Source organism: Furipterus horrens, unplaced genomic scaffold, assembly GCF_987537825.1.
Source record: "Furipterus horrens unplaced genomic scaffold, mFurHor1.1.pri manual_scaffold_3, whole genome shotgun sequence".
Taxonomy (NCBI): Eukaryota; Metazoa; Chordata; class Mammalia; order Chiroptera; family Furipteridae; genus Furipterus; species Furipterus horrens.
This window is the reverse complement of record NW_028327173.1, coordinates 80,277,924-80,301,574: the sequence shown is the minus strand read 5'-3', so window position 1 is coordinate 80,301,574 and position 23,651 is coordinate 80,277,924. Positions and strand designations below refer to the sequence as shown.

The window sequence follows — 23,651 nt, the reverse complement described above, 5'->3', positions numbered from 1 at the left end:
TATATGCTTAAGTCCTAACTCCCAGTTCCTTGCAATGTGACCACACTTGAGAAAGAGCCTTTAAAGAAATGATTATGGTAAAATGAGTCCATGTGGGTGGGGGCCCTAATCCAATATGACTGGTATCCTTACAAGAAGAGGGAATCAGGACACAGACAAGTACAGAGCGAAGACCATGTGAGGCCACATGGAGAAGACTGCCATCTACGAGCCAAGGAGAGAGGCCTCAGAAGAAACCAATCCTACCAACACCCTGATCTCAGACTTCTAGCCTTCAGAAATGTGATGAAATAAAGTTTGTTGTTTAAGCCACCCAGTCTGTGGTACCTTGTTATGGCAGCCCTAGCAGAAGATTAGAGATACTAAGCCCCTGCTAAGAACGGAGCTATAGCCCTATAAATTATCATTTTGGAGAAAATGCTGGAATAAAATCAGAAGCCCATATATCCACCTCTGGTTCCAGTCTGACCTCTTCTTGGCTAAGCCATTTCTACTTCTTCTTCTTTTCTTTTTTTTAATAATTTGTTTGTTTATTTAATTTTAGAGAGAGGGGAAAGGAGAAAGAGAGGGAGAGAAACATCACTGTGTGGTTGCCTCTCACTCGCAGCCCCAGCTGGGGACCTGACGTGCAACCGAGTCATGTGCCCTGACTGGGAATTGAAGCAGCGACACTCGGCTCGTAGGCTGACGCTCCATCCACTGAGCCACAGCAGCCAGGGCTCATTTCTACTTCTTTAAGTCTGTTTCCCCCTTTGAAGATAGAAGTCTGGACTACATGAACTCTCAGTTTCAGGTGACCCAGAACCATATGACGCCATGCAGTGAACTCAGTGTTGCCTTCTAGATTATGACAGAAATGACGGTGAGATATGCTGTTTTTCTTCCACTACATTCGGCCAGTACAGGAGGCTTCTTAAACATGGCCCACCTGTTTTTGAATAATTTCCTCAACATCACCCAGCGTCGCTCCAAGTACAAGATCCTTACTAGGCAAGTCTCCCCTGGCAGAGGGACACCCACTGCAACTCGGCAACGCTGCGGCACCACCCCAGCACCTGCGGCATATCACTTGTGGGCAGCAAGTTGAAGTGAGGTGAATAAGAAACCAGGCACCGCTGCAGAACGACTCCCCACATTTGTGAAATTTTAGTGGACTCCAACCAGAAGAGAGCTGCTCATTTTGATCAAAGATATTAATGAGCCCTGCAAACAGAAACTACCACAGCAGAACAACAGACATCTTCATTAACTTCTTCCTCTAGTAATATTAGCACTAATGATTACAAACTCTTCAACAGCAGCACAAGACAAGGAATCACATGCCTTTGGTACAGCCTCTGTAGAGACACATACTGGATGGTCTGTTTAGCATCTGTTTTTCTGGAAAGTGCCTTATCCACAAGGTGGGAACAGTCTTGTTCATATGACGTGACCCCCAGATATACTGTGGATTGTTGGTTTTACCGTTATTTGTTTTATTATTCAGCACTAAGGCCCAGCTGCCACCCGTTCCAAAAATCCAACAGACCACCTCATGTCCTTATCAAAATTCCCACTTCTTTGAAGCTGCTTCTGATGAGTTTCTCTTATTGCAACAAGAGTACTAAAATTCATAAAATCATATTTCAAAGATAAACAAAACAGTATTTTCTTTAAAATAATAACAATTTTTTAAAGTTTATCAATGTTTCCTGCTTAGAGCGTTTATATATAACACCCTAGAAGACAGGGCAATTAAAAAAACCTTGACCATTTATTAGATATTATAGAAGTTAAGATGAAGCTGCTTCCTGAGAGAGTGCCTGCCATGTTTCTCCTGTCACAGAAGTCATGTCCACACTGATAGACCCTTAGCATCATAGTGGTCTTGGAAAAAGACCCTCCTACTAGGGCAACCTCCTTCCAACCACAGGTATTTCCTCATTTCCTCTCTTATTAAGTCACTCAGCAGGCACTGAGCACCTCTGTATTTTGTGACTCTCTTGGTAGGGGTCAGGAGCAATCTGGAGAAAACCATATATGCCCTTAAGAAGAGCTCCTCCTAACGGGGGACACAGCTATATTGTTGTGAAGTTAAAGCTGTGAGGCCAATTTGCAGAATCAGTTCTATCACTTAACAACATACCTCACATACGGATAAAGAAATCCAAGGGCCTGAGTGGTGGATGATGGTGTGGGTCAGGTGGGTGGACAAACATATGCTGAAGTGCTCAGTAGGGTGAGAAGCAGGGAATCCGTTCAGGAAATGTTAATAGAAGCAATCCCTTCATTGTTAATGATGATACAGGTGCATAAAGGTATAGAGAACCTAGTTCTCCAAGTTCATGCTTACCAGAGCATTATTAAAAGTGAGCTCCTTAGGTGGTAAACTAACATTTGAAGAGTTCATAAAATCATGAACACTACAACATGAAGTAAAAAGATCATGATACTTGTCAGAAGAAATTAAGAAGACATGACAGTAATGAAATCTCTTCATAGAGAGAATGATTCAAAATGGTCAGGCTAATACTTAGAAGTGTGGCAATTAACAGAAATAATATTAAAGAGTTTTCATTATGTAAGTGGCTTATATGTCTGCCAGAAATGTATCTAGTAATAATTTGCATTTTTGCTGTAGCAGAAATTTCAAGGATTTCTCTCACTAAATTGAGGGACCCTTTCATTGGTATACCATAGCTTTCACAATCACAATAAGAAAGACCACCTATGCTCTTAGCTGCTCTCAGGTAAGAATGACAACAATTAGGCCCTTCTTTGTGCCAGGAACTGTGCTGACTGATGTGCAGCAGTCCTATGAGGCACAATTATCGCCATTTATCATTCAGAGAATGGTGGCGTGGAGCCACTTGCCCAGGGCCTCAAGGTTCACAAATGATGGGGGCTGGATTTGAATTCTTGTCTCTCTGAGCCCAAGCCCATGCTTCTTCCCATTGTTGTCAATACCAGTGGTCTGAACAATAGCATTGGCATGACCATAATGCTCCAGAGGGTGTACAGTAACCTCACAAGTAGAAATCCTTCTGGATGGGCAAGTCTGATCACCCCATTAGTAAAGCTCACTATCTGCTCCCACTCAATGGCACCCATATTTGCTACCTGAGACCCTTGGATATTGGTGCCGCACTCTGGTCAGTTCTTGTTACGATGCAAAGCATTAAAATCAGATGGGTGCCACAAGTCAAAATCCCATTATTGCTCCAAAGCTAAATCATCACAATCCTTCATCTGTCCCACATATAGCCGCCTGGACATTACAGCAATCTCTGAGTTGACTGGACACCTCTTCACCAATCCTCATTCAGACTTCTGGTTTCATGATCCACATTTCCACAGGACTCTGCCTGCTTTAGTTCTCAGTTATTAAAACCAGTGTCTGAAATCCCAAGGTGACTGTAGAACTCTTGTTGTAGCCTCACACCTTCATTAAAATGGCTAAGTGATAACAGCTTTACTTCAGATATCTCTACTTATTTACCCTACACATCCATTCAGGAAAAAGGAAGAGAAGAAAAGCTCAAAAATAACCCACCCATGCTTGGAAATAGCGTGTATATAATGTCAGACAGAGCTGGTTTAGAATCCTTCTATGTTCTATGACATGGTAGCCATTAATCTTATCACTTAACCTTTGTCTTGCATCATGTGTAAAATAAAAAGCAACAACACTCAGCTCTCGGGGTTGTTGTGAGATTGAAATGGAAGGTTACAGATGAGGCTCCTAATGACGTGCCTGACACGGGGTGAGGTCCCTTTCTTGCCACTCTGTTTATGGACAAGGAGCAGATTGTGTGCACTGCCTCTTTCCCCCATTCACTGTTCTTTCCCTCGCTGCCCCCACCCCCCAAAACCCCAGCCACTGGCCCATATTCCACCGGCTGGACGGTGGGAGAGGCACTGAGTCAATCTAGTCAGCCCGTGAGGATGACCCTGCAAAGTCTGCTCATCTGTCAACGCCACCACACGGAGCTATGAGGATTTCATGTGGCAACATGCACAAGAGCTGGGTAGACTGAGATAGGAGGTAAACGCTAGGTAACAGTATGATTATCGTGAGATTGATGGGAAAAAGGAATATACTGGTCTTTGCTGTTCAAAGTTCAGATTCAAATTCCTATAGGCAAGATTTTTTGTGAATGACCAAAACCACTTAAGCTTTCTGGGAGCCATGCAACAAGCAGAGCAAGAACAGGTAGTGAGGGCCTGGGGAGGCAGTAACAGTCCCACACTCAGAGGTGATCCCACTGGTGTGTTCACAGAGCTCCAAAGCTTTTCAGAAAGTAGGAGGGGCTCTAAGAAAAACAAAAAACATGAGTTACCATGTCAGTGCTAGAGTTTCACAACCACCAATCTCTACAGAAACTAGAACATGTGAAATTGCTATACAATCTGCAGTTAAAAGGAAAAACATATTTTTTTAAAGTGGAAAATAAATGAGAAGTGTTAACTACATTAATTACTCATTTTTAGAATCTCTTATTGATTATATAGCCATCTTGTTATAAAGAAACATTTAGAAAGAGGCCCATATAGCTTGCTAACTTTGTTACTTCATAAGGCTTTCTTGTTTGACAGATTTAGAGATTTAAGGCACTGCCATAAATCTTTTCCAAACAAGGAGGATTATAAACAAAGTAATTAGTTAATTAATTAGACAAACAAACCAGCCATTGACAAACCTGGGGAAATCCCTCCCAATATTTTCTTTTTCCTTTTCCAGTTTTGGAGGAAAAAACCCTTGAAACAAATATGACCTACTACGCATGTCATCTCTTTTTCCTAAGCACCCACAAATCCAGGTTGCCCCAGTTTGCTTCCAGTTCTTGCCCAAATTTTAATCTCTTACTAAGCTCTTGAGAGAGGGAGCTGTCCTTGCACAGTGCCCCAAAACTAAAGTAACAGCAGTTCCATCAGTGTTAACTGAGCAACTAAGCAGCAAACTGGCAAGGGCTCCAGGTATTTCAGACTCAACCTCCCCTGCTGCTCACAGCTCCGTTACATGGGTCAGTTCTGGCGAAAACATACACAAAAGTCTCTGATTCTTTAAGTAGGACACTGGCAAGATAAATAAATATGTCTGATTCTGCAGAGAAATGAATTTCAACAGTGCTTCAGAACAATAAAGAAAATCTACTGTGGCCTAGAAGCATCGGTGAGAAGGTATGGGGTGACGAGGCCACGAAGGAGCACAGCACTGAGCGCAAAGACAAAGCTGAGCCTTCCGTGCTGGGGGGCGGTCAAGAAGCACAGGCCGCGCCAGGGAAGTATATATAGTTCCTTGAAAGGGGTTTTCCAGGTGCAAGTTAGTCACCCCAGAGCTCAACATGAACCTCACAGGCAGTGCTCAGTTCTCCCCGTATAAGTCACCTGCATATGGAGAGAGGCATACAACTGAATCCACACTGGGGGTATTTCCAACTTGTCTTCTAGACCACCATGTGCATAGCTGCCTCCCTTCCACCTGGCCCACTTCTACTCTTACCATTTTCATTTCGTGTAAGGCTGGTATCTGTTAATCCTTGGATATAGAATGTCCCAAGGGTTATCCAGGCTCCTTCCTTTCTGTTATAGAGGAGTAGGAAACTACTCCAGAAAGGTTAGGAACTTTCCAAAGGTCACCAAATTAGGGGAATACCAGGAACTGAAACCTAGATTGTATGACCACCCTCCTCCTCCCAGGCAATCCAGTTTCTAACCACATGATCCTGCCTGCTGGATTCTGCCCCTCCCAGCCCTTCACTGTGGCTGCTAAGTCATCAAGACGAGTTTTGCTGTCAAACAGGCCATTGGAACAGACTTCCTTGTTTCAGGCAGGACAAATTACATTGGGCTGTTTCCTAATCTGTGGTTACTCTGCTCTGCATCGTGCAGAGGGACCTTCTGCTCGCACCAACCGTCATTCACCCTTAATCGTCTCTGACATCACACCTCCGTAAGATTTTTTAATAAGAAATTTAAATGGCTAATTAATATCATGAATTCTTTTAAAACTTTTTTTTTTAACAAATAGTTTATTCCTTTTTTAAGTGGGTTATATTGTCTTGGGGTCTTCTCCTGTCAGGCCATAGCAGTGCTATTTCAACAGGAAATGTCATAGCTTGAACACCATACCATACCAGGTGCATTTAAAAAATAATAATCTAAATTAGCCTTTACACCTAACAACAGGCTGGGAATAATAAAAGGACTCTTTGGAAAAGGAGGAAAGAAGTTAATTTAGAACACTAGAAACCAACATCCATTTCTCAAATCAAAGTTACCTGTAACAAGTGAGTTCTTGGCAGGGAAAATTATTTACAATACCTTCAAATAACCAAGTCAAGCTAGGAAAAAGTGTTTCACAAAATAGCCATTAAATATTATCTTTAGGTGGCATGAGAACAAGATAAGAAGCTAGATACTTCAGTTTGACTCAAACCCTAAGAATCTCTGTTATACTATTCAGCACTCCAGGCCCATGGCCATATGGGGAAGGGGGTTCCAGGAACACATGAATCATAACTGTTAGTCATCAGTTTGGGAAATTTAGGACATAGTAACTATCAGTTAAACATATCATTATTTGCTAAATGTCCAAGACATAAACTTCCTTAGAAACAACTCGTGAAGATACTAAAGGCTCTGCACAGCCCCTTACTTTTCCTATTTTATGGGCTGGCAGATTTGGGGGAATTTTACATACTACTATGAAGGAGAATCGACTATAGTTAATTAACATATGCACAGGTATTCCTATCAAGGGGTGAATCCAGTCCAGTGAGCCTGAGTTCACAAAATTATCAACATAAAATCAGATACCAGGCCTTTGGAGGCGCCTGTGCATGAGAGGCTTTGAAGCTGTCACCAACTCTAAGAGAAGTGTGCCTGGTCCATAATCCACACTTGTGTACACATGCACCATGAGGTGGGGACACCTGTAAAGGGATAAAATCTATATATTTCCCTACAGCCCTCTTCAACACTGAGTATATATTTCATAAATACTGTCGTACACTGTTCTGCCAAATTCAGATGACTAAACATAAATGTTTACGCATTATGTCTTAGATGAGCTATTCCAGTATACGGCTTTATTACCTGGTCAGGAAAACCCGTCGACCACAGTAATTTATTAGACAGCGACACCCTACCTGTGTCACAATGTAAGCGTACTCAGTGGTTATAATTAACTGTGGGTGAGGTGGGGAGGGACAGTGCCCCCGAAATCAATGAGCTCAGGTCCGGATTCCGTCAAAGTTGGGGAAAGGGACATGAACAACACACAACGTTCTGCCTCTGCCCCTCACCAGGAATCCAACGCAGGAAAGCACTCCAGTTCATCTCAATTATGGGAAGAGAAAAGGAGAAGAGAGAAAAGAGCTCTAAGCACCTCAACTTTAAATCAATCCATGGAGCCTTCTGCCAAAAGAAAAGGATGGACCGTGAAAGTAGATTCGAGAGTCACAGGCTTCTGGGATTTGAGGCAAATCTCTGCCTTAGCACAGCAGAAAGTCATTCCTGTCCCATTAACTTTCAGGAAGTAGATTGGACCCTTCTGGGTTTTCTTTCCTAAGGCTCTTGGATCTCCAGGGTGCCAGTGAAGTGCAGCTTAGACCAGCAGCAGCAACTGCTGGAATAGAAATCTGAAAATAACATTCAGTGTGACACACCAACTCACTGCTTTTAACTGTGGCTCATTAAAGATGTAAATAGAAGACGTGTTCACCTCTACTACAGTTCCATTGCTGCAGTTAAAATCACAATGCTTCTGCTTCTGTGCAGAAAGGAATACTTCTGCTTTGCGTGGGATCACCACAAGTGGAGAGCTATGATTCACTCATTTTCCAACAGCAGACATCATGTTTCTGCCTGTTGTTGGACAGAGGCAGGTAGACAGAATGATTCATTTAAAAATCAACCCCAAAAAGAGTAAAACACAAGTCAGTCAGAAGACGGTATCTAAAAATTTCTCAACTCTCCCAGGAGGCATTACAGAAATGCAAGCCTGCTTGCAGACATTCTGCAGGAATTCAGGCCAAATACAAGCTAAAACCGACATGCAGGCGAATTGGCTCCAAGGAGGAATGTGAAAGTACCCACCAGGAGTTGGGTTTGTCTTACAAGTGTTACTTTCTTCAGTTATTATGAGGACAACTTTCTCTATCTTCTATTTACCCATATCCTTACAGAACCTAATTTCTTCAATTAGAATGCATATTAAATCTTACTGATGATACTGATACAATGAAGTATTAAAAATAAATGCTTTACATTCACACAGCAAAAAAAAAAAAAAAAAGAAAATGGTATACCTGAAACACTGTTAAAATCAAGGACCAGACACAAAAGGACAAATATTGTAGGATTTCGGGTATATGTGCTAAGCCACAAAAGGCAAACTCAGAGTTAGAAAGTAGAGTAGAGATTACCAGGAGCTGGGGAGAGGGAGGAATGAGGTATGAGTGGTTAGCGGGTACAGAGTTTCTGTTCGGGAATATGAAAAAGCTCTGGGAAAGGACAGTGGTAATAGTTGCACAATATTGTGAATGTACTTAATGCCAACAGAGCTAGACACTTAAAAATAGTTAAAGTGGTAAATTGTGCATTATATATATTTATCACAATTAAATATAGATATATATTTAAAAATCATGGTAAGGACATTTTCAAAGTGGGATGATGGACTGATGGCCGGATCCTCAAGACAGAGTACCGCTGGCTCATTGCCTCTCCCGGGGAAGTACTGGGTATGGGCAGGGGTGAGACTGATGTGGACACTCCCCAGGGGAGTAGAGAAAACCAAGTCCATTCCTACAGAGTGGATATGGCTGCAGGGGAGCTAAGTCTCTGAAAATCGGCAGCAGCACAGGTGCCGAATAGTCACGTGTTCTGATTAAAATGCAATAAACAGATTTAATATTTTGGAGAATCTTGCTGCAGGTCAATATCATAGAGCAGATAACCACTCCAAAATCTGTCAAGTTAATCAATACAGATTTGGGTTGAATTTACATAACATGTGCTTCTAGGTTTACTGGTCATGACCTTTGAGAGTTGGAAATGAACTTCCCCTTTCACTATATGTCATTCCAAATTCCACGCAGCCCTTGGAAGCAAAAATGCTCTGCCTGTTGCTAAGTGTTTTTTAGTATAATAAATTTGGTATCAGTCAGGTGGGAGAAGCAAAGTGCTTACCTTAACTATCTAGGATTCTTGCAATATACTCACTCCCAAACTCTATTTTACTGCAAAGAGCAAGTTCATTGTGCTCTTGTAAGTGAATAATTTGATGGGCTCCTAGAAATGGCCACCTGCCAGCAGTGTCATTTAGAAGGATGCTCATTGTGAGGATAGTTGGAAATTATTTTTTTCCCATCAACCTCTACAAAGTAGATTAGGTCCTCGTGGGGCTTTAGTTTCTCTGAAAGCAAGAGTGCTAGTAAAGTGGTCTTAAACCAGTGGAAAAGAACCACCCTACCGGAGACTGTAAATCAGAAGTGGTTGGATAGTTCGATAAGACTTAGGGGGTCAGGGAGTCCAAGGTTTGACTCCTAGCTTTACTTCTACAAACTGTGTAATATTCTTCAGTACCAATAACCTCATCCATTATAATAACATATAATATGAATGTAAAAGTCATACTCTTCAACTTTAAATTTTGTTTGTGTGTGTGAGATCAGATGAGATGAAACCTGTACAGGCACAAAGGAATTCGTTTGACTATTATTAGATGAATTAACTAGTTTCCTCTTTAAAAAGAAAACTGTACAAAAAGTATCTCCCAAGTCATGTTGAAGGAAGCTTTTAAAATAGACTCTACCTGTATTTATGGAGTATCGACTATGCTGACGGTCCAGTGCTGCTCCCCTGGGGGAACATAGCAGGTGTAAGGCATGTCTTTAATTGCAGGGAACTCAGAGTCTAACAGAGAGGTAAGTAAATTGCTGCTAAGTCTGATCATGACCTCTCCCATCCTAAAACCTTCAATGGCTCTCCACCTCTTAAGAAAAACTTCCAACCCTTAGTATGGGATTAGTTCAATTGTTTTCATCTGTAAAATGGGACTAACTATCACCTATTACGGGGAGTTGTGATCAGAGCTAATTTATGTCAAACACCAATCACAGAATCTGGTGAAGGTAGCTACTCAATTAACAGTTCATATTAATTATTATCATTATTATTAGTAGTAAATCGACTTGTCTTTTCTCCCCATCGCCCATTACTCCATCTCACTCGCTTTCGGTCTAGCTCAAAATACCTCCTCCATGTCCTCCCACTCACTAACCAGACAAACATCTCACTCCTCTGTGTTCCCACAGCATTTCCTCACCTTCCCTAGTTGAGTTCACTCACATGTTTAACCTTCCCTGAGTATAAAATCATAAATTCAGTTAGAAGGAAGCCACTAAGAATAAAGTAAAGGCTGGAACATTTTTATTATGACTGAGTAACTGTCTAAGTGATTACCATGAAAGTGACAAGATAAGAACAGCTAATATTTCTTTAAAAGCTTTACATGCATTAACTCACTTAGTTTTTACAACTCTGATATATGCTATTTCATTTTTCCCATTTCATCGGTGGATAAATTGAGACCCAAAGAGGTTAAGTAACCTCCTCATTATTGCAAAACTATGAAGTGTCAGATACTATTAAGTGGAAGATTTGTATTCCACCCCAGGAAGTTTGCCTCAAGAACCTATGTTCTTAAACACGGCATTATAATGTTTCCCAAAAGCATTATGTAGCAATTTATTATATACTACTAAAAAATCTATGACAACTGTAATCAGTTTTCTCAGAGCTGGATTTTTAAAACTTTGAAATTCACCAAGGTATTCAGTTCTGAATTGAGATCCTTCAAGTCTTATGAAGAGTTGTCTTCTCCTTTGCAGCCTTCCTGATTGAGGTTCCTATGCTTACAGACACTTCTGCTTGTGCTAACCAATGCTAGACAACCTTAGCTAGGCTACAGCCACAATATCACTACACGGACCCATATTCGTGATCTGCAGAGAGCAGTTGAAGATAAGCATCTACTACATGGAGAAGTACCTGAAGCTGTAATGAAAACAACGGCAGCAGTCTATTGCCTGCTTGGGTTTTTGTCACTAGGTATTTAGGATGCTTTCAGGTGCTGGCTCTCACAAAAGAGCAATTCAACAGCTGGTATCTCCTGGTAAATGAACTTCAACAGTAACCAGAAAAGTTTGCAGCCCCATAGATGGTGCAATAGAGAATAACTAAAGGTGAACCACGAATCTGCACTTATTCACCTGAGCCATGGTAGAGTTCTTATCGGATCTTCTAAAGAGCCAAAGGGTCGGGCTTTTAAATGAATGCAACACACAGGACAGAAAAATAAGAAATTCAACAAAGGTTCTTCACTGTGTAAAACAAAGACCAACTTATATGAAATGTTAAAAAGTGAGGTGGTATGTAATGTTTCCAAGACAGTAATCAATCAATACATGTTGTTGACTGGCCAATTTGTTAATTCACTAATCTAACAAAGATTCAACTTTTATCTTAATTTTATAGGCAAGAAAACTGAAGGTTGGGTAAGAATATCATGCAAAAAAATTGGTAAATCTCAAATTGAAATTCTCTATTCCAACTTATTCTAACTAAAACATTAATGGGAAAATATACATATAGAATACATAAGATATATTAAGATCTGGGAGGAGGTTGGAAGCCAATGATCTTATCTCAGAAGAGAAGGAGAGAGCAAGGTTAGTCATTGGAGTAGAGCTGATAATAATGCAATGATGTAATGATGTCTTAGGGGAGAGCATGTTCGGTAACCAACACTGGTGAGTTCCTTTCAGTTACACTGAGTGATATATTAAATGATATAATATATGATAATGTCACGATATTCAATTAATGTCAAAATATTGTCTAAAAAATGCTAACATGCCTCACACATTCATTGATCACCATAAAATCCCATTCTGAATTCCTAGCTCACAAATGAAAATGATTTTATTTTTAGTGGCATTCTTATCATGTGATATTAAAAAACACCCTATTCCTCCCTTTGAAAAGGAACTTTTGAGGATGCCAAATTAATTTTAGAGATGACTTTTCATTTTATTGAAGCCAAGATATTTTTCTTCTTTGCTATTTTAACTAAATAGAATTCTTAGAAATGAAAAAAATAGTAGCAAGTATATTTCTAGAGTAGAATAGCCTTTCAGAATTGAAAATGTTACATCAATCCTTTAATGTTATCCAGTCTTGACTTTTTAAATTTCCTTAAGAAAAAATGCCACATATTCATATTATGTTGCCAGCATTGGATATATTGGTTCTTTGGATTTCTGATTTGGCTGATATGATTTTTCATGACAAAAAAAAAAAAAAACGTTTAAAATGCAATTTTAAGTAACTTCACAAATATGACTACTGAGAAGCTAAAGTGATTCTACCTGACAGAATTTCCAAAAGCTAAGGAATCACTCTTGAAGTTTACATGAAATAGCCTGATGCTGAATCCAACTATTTTTGTAAAAAACTGCTTAATCAAAACACATCTACTTTTTGCAATTTTTACAACATAGTAATTAGCACTAAGCTTATCTAAAAAATTTAAATCTTATCTGAATTACCTGTTTATTTTTAAATGAGTTCTTTCTTTTCTTATTAACATCCATAAATATTTATTAAGCTATAGTATGTGCAGAAACAGGATTAATACTTATAACATATGCTTTAAAATAAACCAGTCTCCACCCCCATGAATCATCCATAAAAATACATAAACAAAAAATATCAATATATAGTGCTAACACAGGGAGAAGTGACATTTCCTTTAGGCCTCAATGAATGAGGAAGTCACTTCATAGAGAAACAAAATTTCATGCAAAAGAATCAACACAAAGAAAGGCATGGTTATTAAAACACATAGTATGTTCAGAAAGAAAGGACAGATTGTGTGGAGAAATGAGAGGGATGGGAAATGAGATTTAAATGGTAATTTGATAATGAATTCCTAGGGTCTTGAATGTCATCCAATAAAGATCATATTTGACCTTGTAGGGAAGGGAAATCAAACAAAATCCTTTCAATTTTTCCTTTCACTTCATCTTATTCATTCATTATTATGGAAAATACCAATGGAGCATTATTATTTTTTAAAGTACTAAACACTACAAACATCTTCATTTTTGCTTTATTTACTTTCAGTCATTGTTGACAGGCATATATTTTCATGGTCACTTTGTACTCAATTGTATGTATATAATTTTGAGGTATGAGTTTTATAATCAGCACTGTAGTAGAAATACTTTTCCATACCTCCTCATGCTATGAAGGTCTTTCAGGAATGGTAATAATTCAACCATACCCTTTCTTTAGGAAATAATTCTCAACATAGTAGGATGAATGGAACACTGGAAGGAAAGACTTCCACTGGAAAGCAGCTTCTTTTGGAAGTGGCTGCAGTAGTCTAGGCAAGTGATCTAAAGGGCTGAAACAGACAAGGGCAACAGGGTGGAAGAAGAGCGAACAGAATAAAGTATTTAACAGGTAAAACTACAGCATGTGGTGAAGGGATGAACTACATAGGAAGAGAAGAAGGTGTCCGGCTGATCCTGTTTCTCTTACATGAGGAACCTGTAAAGGGAGACAGGATAGGTTTAGCCTCAGGCTGGAGGCACCTATACAATATGCAACCGAAGCCATCTGGGAGGAGGTTGGAAGCCAATGATCTTATCTCAGAAGAGAAGGAGAGAGCAAGGTTAGTCATTGGAGTAGAGCTGATAATAATGCAATGATGTAATGATGTCTTAGGGGAGAGCATGTTCGGTAACCAACACTGGTGAGTTCCTTTCAGTTTTCACTCAGTGTACAAATGTGGCAGCGTAATTCTAACTTACTTTGATGCACAGCAATCACCTCCCTTCAAAGCTTCTCAAGTTGTCACCAAGGAAAGGTGCCTTCCAAGTAAATCAACATCTGTTTTGATGATGCCTGTTATAAGACAATGCACTGCATTTCCTGAACCAGTGTGGTTTTACTCACAGTTATGCCAAACCACACGGCTCCTCTGAAGGACTGATGCAATTATTAGCCCATGATAGCATCAGCAAGAAGAGCGTGTTACAACGCATTTCACAGAAGGCAGGCTTGGTACAGCTTTACGGAACATAGGCTTAGTTACGTGATCAGTATCTGACTCCTCTAAGCTAGAAAGCACTTTAAAGAGCTTTCTAATGATGGTCTTCAGGGAAGACACAGGACTGGCTCTTTCCTCATGATACCTGCCTTCCGAAAGCAGTGCCTCTGATTTAGGTGACCATTTGAACACCCTGCAGTTCTCAAGGATGCCTCATGGCAAACAGTACAAGTGACACCGTTTCTAACCAGATAAATGCTCTCTTAGAACCAATTTTTGTCTTTGCCACCTACAGACGGCTACTTCTAAGGAAATATTCCATGCACAGCTAAAGACTTCCAGAAAAGCAATGCCAGCATCTGGTATTTTGCTAAAATGATGTGCTTTCTACTTTATTTAATGTTGTCCCTCATTATTCCTCCACCTTAAAGCCTGTAACAAAGCCTCAAAGATACTTATACCAACAACTGCACCTTTCTCTTCCACAGCTGATAGCCTGTGCGCCTGCCCCTGCATCACAAAACCTGCCCTCTCCCCACCTGCCCGACCGGAAGAAGCTATGCAGAGGAAAACCTAGTCAGGTCTCCATGAAGCACATACTAAAAAGCCTCTTGTGCCCTTAATGCTGCTTTTTTTTCCCTTCCCTTAGCTGAGCACATGAGAAAAAGCCCATTTCCAATCCACCCGGCTACACCTTTCTGTTACCCCCTATTGTCAAAACTCGATGCTGACCCAGAAGGTGCTTTCCTGTCACTGTGCCTAAACGTGCCTTTTTACCACAAACTTAACTCAGGATCGGCACAACTTCTCTACGTAAAAATGTCAAGCAGCAAGGGTCAATAAAAACAAAAAAGTTGCAAAAAAAAAAAAAATGTCGAATGCATTTGGTCTAGGTTACCTTAACAGCTGATAAACTTCCAGCTTGCCCCATTACCGGCTGGCTAGGCTTCTGTGAGTTTTCCTCTTTGGTTTCTTCCTTGAACTGTCATATCTACTACCAGGGCTGCGTCCACCAGCAAGAGCGTTCAGGCACCAGAAGCCACAACACCCTGCAAATGTGTTTTGCATCATCCAAGGCCAGGCTTGCCCTGGGATGGGGGAGGGAAGGGGGAAGCCAGGTGTTGCCACTGCAGCCTGCTCACATCGGAATCAAATCCCGAATCTGCCGCTGCCACCGTGGGTGCTTTGATGTGTATCCACTGCAGCTTAACTTGATTCCTTCCAGCAATGGAACCGCTCTGCTGCCACCAAAACTGACCACCTGTGAGCCCTAACAGCTGAAAGAAATATCATTCAAAATAAACTGCCAAGGGCAGCAGGTGTGGCTTTGGGAGCCAAGGGTAGTGCTTCTAGGTTACCACTGCACTGCTCCCATCCTCAAATCTTTCTCCTGCCTTGGTGCTCCAGACAAGCTCTCTGTATCTTTTCCTGCTGGTCCTGCTCTGTCAGCTTTAGGCATGGGCCACACCATTACTAAGGACAGGCAGAGTCGGTCATTGAGGAGGAAGAGACATAACAGTGCCTCAGACCTGGGGGAACACTACATATTTAGACAAGATGAGGTTTTTAAGTGTTCAGAGAATATGCTGACTCCACATCCTGAATGAAAGGCCAGGCAATTGAAGAATGAATGCAATCATCATGGTTTGATGCTGCTCAGATCAACAAGCAAATATTTCCTGGGCACCTGTGATGTGCTGAGACCTAGGCCCTCTGCTGTGGGTGAGGAGGCAAAGAGGAGGATGAAGAAGTAGACCCAGACAGTTGTTAAGCAAACCTCAGTGTGCAAAAAAGATTTCTGTGGTCGGTGAGTTTCTTGGGCTCAACATCCCCAGCAATTCTGACTCATCAAGCCACCCATTGCTGAATCTGCAACTTTAATACATACGTCCAGGTGATTCTGATCAGGAGAACCTGGAGCTAGACCACTTTTGAGAAACCCTGGGCTATGATCAGATTCCTGCCCTCAAGCAGGCTGCAACCCAGATTGAGTGATGGCAACCACCCATAAAGCAATGCAGAGCCATATATTCTTTTATGATGCTGGCTCCGTAAGTTAGAGGAGTTCATAAAGAGAGATGGGCAGCGAAGTCTTGAGCATTCAAGGAAGACATTGTGAACGAGAGCAGGCTTAGCAGTCAGGCAGAACCTGGATAGGAGGAGAGGAGAGAGCCCCTGATTCAGCGTGACAAGGTGACTACACCATACAGCATAATGAAGATGAAGACACGGGAGAGAAGGCCCCTAATGAACAGTTAGAGAGGCTTCATACGGTGATTGCAGGGAGGAGAGTGTCACCAGGAGAATCATAAAACTGGCATTTCCAGGTAACACCGTTTGCATTTTCATTCTGCCGCATTCATGTGGTTTCCTGCACTTCATAATTTAACATTTGTAAGAGAAAAAAAAATGCTGTTATGAAACCCAAATAATGCACCACTGAGGCAAACAGCCCACTACTAATAAGCGTGACATCTGAGCATCATTTGAAGTGTAATTCACAGCTCTGCTTCAGTAAAGGGATGTTTAGTAAGAAAGGAAAATAAATTCTGATCAATGTAAAAAGAAAAGGCTGGGGCTCTATGAGGTTCAAGGACTGGCAGGTAATCCATAACACAGAGAGAGCAAACACAGAAGGAAAACGTTAGATCCCTGACTGAAAAAGAAAGGCCAATAATTCAAAAGAAGCCTATCTCATATATTTGAATGTTATGTTCATATAACACTGTGCTACAAGGAATAAATTACTGACCACAGACAGTGCAAGGCCTGCTTGACCAAAGGGCTGGTTCGTGAGATCGGTGCCAAAAGGGAGAAGGGACCCCGAGATGCCTGACCCTTTCATCCACATTGGTTGATCTAATAAGCCCCTCTGCAAATGATGATTTGCCAGGGGCACACAATAAATCATTGAGCAAAAGTCAAAGGGTATATTATTTAATGAATTTCACTAGAGTAGACTGTTGAATTTTAAGTTTGCATATGGCTGTGGTGATCCTTGTATTTTTAAAAGTGACTCATTCCAAGAGAGTAAGTTGTCCAAGGTCACCAAAATAGGTGGGCAGAACTGGACTTCCATCTGAGGACTCTGTTTCCAAAAAATACAATGAGCTAGGCTGACAACGCTTTCTTGGAAGTTCACATTACTTTGGTGTGTAGTTTAGAATTGTTTACTTACAGTTTGGAACATTTAAATTTCACCCCAAACCAAGACTGTCATTCAAGGCACCATGTTTAGTGAAAAGGTACTCAGTACACATATGTTGAACGGAACTTGGAAACTCCCAAAGCCTCTTAACATTGTCTATCCCAATACTTCACCCCAGGATCACAAACTTGCCATCAAAGTGAACCTGCTACCTCTTGTATGATGAATACCTTATGCTCTCAGCTAAAATGAAGTATGGAGAAATGTAATTTGTTTGTCATTTGTGTTTAGTTGTTAGGGAGTTTTTTTTTTTTTTTTTCTTCTCTTTTCTGTCTTTTTCTAATGGCAAATGCATTTTACTCAGATCCTGTTATTCTGTACATGTGAGTCACAAACACGACTAAGTAAATTTACCTGCTCTCCATCACTAGATCAAAGTTTCCTCAAACATCCTGTTGCTCGGGTTGTCAAGCAATAGCCATGCACTTGAATAAGATGTCCCGGGGCACCAGACAAATGATGACTGATGAAATTTAAGGCTAATGAATGCCAAGTCCTTTGGACGACTTACCCAAAACCACTTGTGTTTCAAGACCATTCCTGCAGGCTGAAGTCCACGCGTTCTCTCTTGCTCATGGTCTGTGGCAGCACTACTTTGGAGGCCTCAAAATAAACTCTTTCATTTTGCTCCAATATGCTGCAGTAAGACAAAACAAAACACCAAGTCAGAATGAAAATGTCACTTTAAGCAGTCAGTTGATATTCAGGGGGAAATCCCTGGCTTTTGTCAGATGTATATTTTATAACCTCAAACAAGCATGGTAATTACCAGAACGAAGCTATCGCACAACTGATCTACATATGGTACCCTAGAATATTGGATGGGGGGTGCAGGGGGAAGAAACAAAGCACCTTCTGGGTAGATACTGCATCTAGAAAGTTATAATACATACCAGTGGCAATGTGCTTGCAAAATTTCAAGTTAACTAATTGAAATAAATAAAGGACTCATTATGTTTAAATAATAAAAGATATTGAAATGCAATTTACCAAGAGCAGAAAGTGGAGAAAGTTTCATTTCAAATTAAAATCTATCTGATTCTGCCCACTAAACTGAGACTAACTGAACTATTATAAATATTTTTAAATAAAGCTCTACTGGGATTGGACAAAACAAATAAAGTATACGAGAGAAGAAATTTTCCATTTTGCACTACAAACAAGTAACTGATGGGTTTTCGTTCTGACTCTTGATAAATCCTGAGAAAGAACTTCTCCACCCAAGTTGGAAAGCAGCATTTACTTAACACACTGACTATGAAACGAATGGTTAAAATTTGCATGTCTCTTTACCCCCACTCAGAGCAGCTGAGAAAGCCTACACATTAGAACTGTGTGTGACAAGGTCGCTCTGAAAAGTTCTCTTCTGCCTTGTGATCTTAAAAGCGCTCATTTGTCACTGGGTGCTGTTCTAGCTTCCCTGATGCATAGTCAAATCCACCCCACTGCTTGTTTTTTTGACAATGGCCATTTGAGAGCCTGGAAAAGGTCTTCCAAAGATGTCTGCATCCTTTTTTTAGCCTTTTATGAGCTCTTCCTCATCTATTTTGAAAGCCCTTTGGAAGGCTGTCACTCACTCTCTAACTACGGGACTGCTTCCTACTTGTAACTCTGAACTCCGTATGCATCTCCAACGGTCCGGAGGCAATCACCAAAGATCTCATCATCAAATAACTGAGTTGGAACAGAGGGTATATGCTTTCATGCCTCACTAGTTTGCTGTGAGAATAATCAATTCCTTGAAATACTTCTGAAGCTTCTACTTTATATAATATTTAACATGTTTTAAAAGGACTTTTGGGGGGTTGTCTCTACCTGTGGTTAAGTTCACGTAGGCACTTAAAAACTTTTGAGAAGGAGGAGAAAGCTGCTTTTGGTTAATGTTTAAACAAGTGGGTTGAGACTGAGACCATTATATTTTTCAGTCTTGCTGGAAGAAGGACTGCATGAAAATGGCAGTCTTTTTTCATTCTTTGATGCTATCAATACCCACTGAAAGTGGGGTTGTAACGATTTTATTAGTTGCCTGAGCACTTCTCATGAAATATAACTCAGTTCCCACTCAAATGTGTAACAGTAACATATTGATAGAATCAACACAGGCCAGGAAGTTCAAAGCATGACAAACTGTCTTTAGTTTACAGTTTTGGTAAAAACAGAACTTGGAGAGAGGAGGAGGATTTAAGCAAGCCCACCGCGAGTTATTGGCGGATATCAATCTTGCTTTACTGAAAACAAAGAACTGCATTTCTCTTTTATATTACCAGTTATCTTAGTATTCTAGAACAGGAAGGGTCTCAGTCATCTAGTTCAAAATTCTTCTTCAAATAACGCTGCTGGCCCAGACAGGTTGACGGACCTCTTAAGGTCACACAGCAAGTTAATCTGTGCCTTGACTAGACTGGGTTTAATCGCTTATGCCCATTGACTCTTACTAGACATAACATTATTGAATAGAATAGAATGTGGTGTTGGTTCGAAAAGTTTACCAGAAGCACAATACTTTTGCATAGTATTGAAAACTCTTTCTCTCTTCTTTTGTCTTGTTTTCGCCCTAAAGAAATTCATTTTCAGATTACATTCTAGTCACCAAGTGGAGAGGCAGAATGGCTCCATTATTAGCTCAGGGCCCTCCACTGGCTGCCAAAGTCTGATGCCCAGAGGATCAAGGCTTACACTATTTGTAGAGGAGGGAGAAAAAAAAAAGGACTCATCTAGGTGACAAGATTTTCCACTCTTATGCATATAGAGGTGAAGACGTTGGAAGTGATTCATTTTGTGATTTGTAGCTGACCCTCAATTACACACAGTTCTACAAAAATGAGACAACTTTTTATCAAAAGATAACCACTGAAAATACTACACACCTCATTTTAAGCAAGAATTTCAATATACTTCCCTTCTTCACCAAACTTTTCAGCAGTGCTGCTCATAACTAACAAAACAAACTGGCTTGAGTTCCCTCTCCCTTGCCTACCCATTCTTGTCTGCCAGTTTAAGTTATAAATAGAGATAAGACCATAAGTCCAGAAAGTAGACAAGACCACCAGAGGCCTACAGCATTCACAGAGAAGACTGAACACTGAAAGTTGCTATATAAACATGAACTTCATGCCAGATGATATACTTACAGGGTTTTTACATTTTATAACTATTTCTGCGGTAATTTTCTGAACAGTTATAAGCAGCAGCAGCAGCAAAGTATAGTATATCAACATAAATCAGAAACAGTAGCCTAAGAATCATGAGATTTTCTTTTTCTTAATTTTAGTTTTACATCTATAAATGTAAGTCATAATCTACTAAGAAGAATTAGTTCTTTATCTATCAAATAAAGGGACATAGTAAATATTTTCCATAATTCACAATTATAATTCAAGTTGTTTTATGTGTATTTGAGTATATCATATCAAATAATATCTATAAAAACATCATTTATTTTATATGATCCATTAGGTATCTCTTTATTCTAAAATTAAACAAGTAGGCATTGGTCATATAGGAAAAGACAAACAGATTCATGGTAAACTATCACCTCAGTGGGGAATGAGTGTCCTAGTCAATAAACAATGCTGGAAAAATTAGCTCCTCATTTGGAAAGAGTGGGATCACTATCTTATACCATTCAGAAAATAAATTCTTAATAAATTATGTAAACATGTAAATCTGTATTTATGCCACCATATATATATCATTTATTATGCTGCATACATACATCATTTTACACAAAATACATAAAAATAATTTTATATTCAGGAAAGGCCTTGCAGGCCATTATAAAGACTTTGGCTTTTTACTCTTAAGTAAAATGGTAAGACTCTAGAGAATTTTGAATGGAATAGTAGAATAACCTGCCTGATGTTTGGGGGGATCATTTTGCCTGTTGAGTAAAGAAAAGCCTGGACAAGGTTGAAAACAAGAGCCCATTAGGCTTTTGCAAAAAACGTGGGCAAAGGTGGTGACATTGGGGGAAGAGGTGGTGAGAACTGCTAAGATTCTGGATCTATTTTCAAAGTCAAGTTGACAGGTGGTAAAGAGAAAGAAAAGCATTAAGAAGTATGCCTCCAAGTTTTTGACACTATCATCTCTAAAAAAGGAGTTCTCATTCCAAGATGGAAAAGACTATGGGACAAGTAGGTATCAGGGAGCTCCATTTTTCCATGTTAAGTTTAAGATGCCTGTTACTCATCCTAGTGAGATATCAAATAGATAGTTGGAATTGTAAGTTTGGAATTCACAGACACATGGATACTAGATGCAAGTTAAACAATAAGTTGTCATAGGCGTTCCCCAAGAAGGCCCCCAGTGACCCCACCTTTGGTATTCATGCCCTAGTCTAGTCCCCTGCCCTTGAGTGTAGACTGAATTTCATGACTGGCATCTAGCAACAGGATGCAGCGAAGGTAATGAGATATCAGTGCCAAGACTGGGTTACAAAAAGACTGTGGATTCCATCATGGGTACTCTCTTGCATTTTTTCCTGGATTAGTCACTGTGAGGGAAGCCATCTGCCAGGTTGTGAGGCCATCCTGGGAGGGACCCACACAGTCTGCAAGCTTCCATGTGAGCGAGTTAGCCCATCAGGATAGTTTGACTGCCACCTTACAAAAGGCCTGAAGCCAGAGACACCCATCCAAGATGCTCCCTGACTCCTACTCACAGAAACTGTGATATAATCCTTATTGTTTTAAGCCACCAAGTTTTGGGGGTAACTTGTCACACATCAAAAGATAACCAATACAGTTACAATGTGCAAGGCACTCTTCTAGGAATTGCATGTGACTTTTTTTTTACAGTTGGAGAAACTGAGTCACGAAAAGTTACCACACATATGTGGTAGAGGTGGGAGTCAAACTCAGGCTCTTAAAGACTCCATGACAAGACCCCTCTAGAATAACCTTTTCTTCTACTTCAGATGTGCATACCTAAAATTTGGCTTTCCACTTCAGGAAGTGCTCACATCATACAATTTATACAAACGATGGCCCATGTGCATCTTCACCAAACTTCCTACCTTGCTATACAGCTCTACAATTCTTCTGTTTTTGATATCCTGAATATACCACAATCTATATTCAACTGTCAAAGAAGATGAAAAGATGACCTCTTGCTGTCTGAAGAGTAAACTCAGACTGGTTCTTTCATCTCAGTCTGGTTAGTCTGGCTGATTTAACTATGCTGTAATACAGAATGCCCCTTTGTACATGTAAAGAGCTCTCCTTAAAATCACTCAATAGTTAAAAAAAAAAAAAAAAGATATTGAAGAAAACAGCCACGGTAATTTCTGCTTGAATTTTTAAAATGATAAAGGAAAATAGATTTTCATTTGGCAATAGAAAGCCACTAAGCCGTCAAACAATATTTAGTTTTTAAGTAGTAACTGGAAATACCCCCCCAAAAATGAAAGCTTTTGAACTATATAAAATACAATGACTGTTGTCCCTTTAATTATCATAATAAATTAAGACTTTCTCACTCTTTGCCTGACACAGACACAGGAACCACAGAAAGCGAAAGAAATTATCTTTGCACTTCTACCTCAATACAAATTGAGAATCGCATTGCTGTCAGAAAGGAACTGGTAGTGATTATTTTGTCATTTTACTTTGCAGGAAGGGAATGCCTACCAAGCAGCCGTTGGGAACATGTTCTTCATCTACTCTGAAGAATGCTTTTGCTTTGCTTGTTAGGATTATGCCCACAACCAATAGAAACCAAAGGGCTGGAAAAAAACATTTAAAAAAATACAACAAAATCCACTGCCATTTATAAATCTTTCTGTTGCAAAAAGTGACTGTGTTTTATAAAGGCATATGATGCATCACTAAAGGTATTTTTTGCCATTTAAAAATACCAAACAGTAGTAATAGCTCCACAACTAGGCTGTAGGACCTAACCTGCAATTTGGGCAATTAGTGTGGGATGGGATCACTTTGTTTTATGACACAAGGAGCAGATGCTACTCATTAACACACAAAAATGTCTAAAACAGAGTTTTTAAAGCATATGAGTTTGGAGACAGTTTTGAAGATTATAAGCAAAATAATATACGATGAAATATGAATGGATTTCTTTTTAAAAAAAGAGGTTAGCTGGTAAACATTTATGGCCCATTCTCTAAATAAAGCATGGATTGGAAAAAAGTACCTGTTAAACCTTGCTTTCTGTTTTTAAAAAATTGGGAGAGGGTAGCATATATACACATTAGCCAGCATGTTCCATGGGATGCTATAGTCCATTGTGGAACATTATGTTATGCTCAAAATAAAGGGAGGATTAAAAAGGTTGACATAAATTTGGGAAATATTTTTGAGGGCTTTTGATGTATTAATATATATT

The 23,651-nt window shown here is 39.9% G+C and overlaps 1 protein-coding gene across 3 annotated transcripts in view; it reads right to left on the bottom strand.

The window, feature by feature from the left end:
- ATXN1 (ataxin 1) overlaps positions 1-23,651 on the bottom strand; it is a 380,795-nt gene that overhangs the window by 271,934 nt on the left and 85,210 nt on the right. For all 3 annotated transcript variants that reach the window (XM_090269787.1, XM_090269788.1, XM_090269789.1), the window contains exon 3: positions 17,824-17,949. The gene's annotated coding sequence lies outside the window, so the exon portion shown is untranslated. The remainder of the gene's footprint in view (positions 1-17,823; positions 17,950-23,651) is intronic.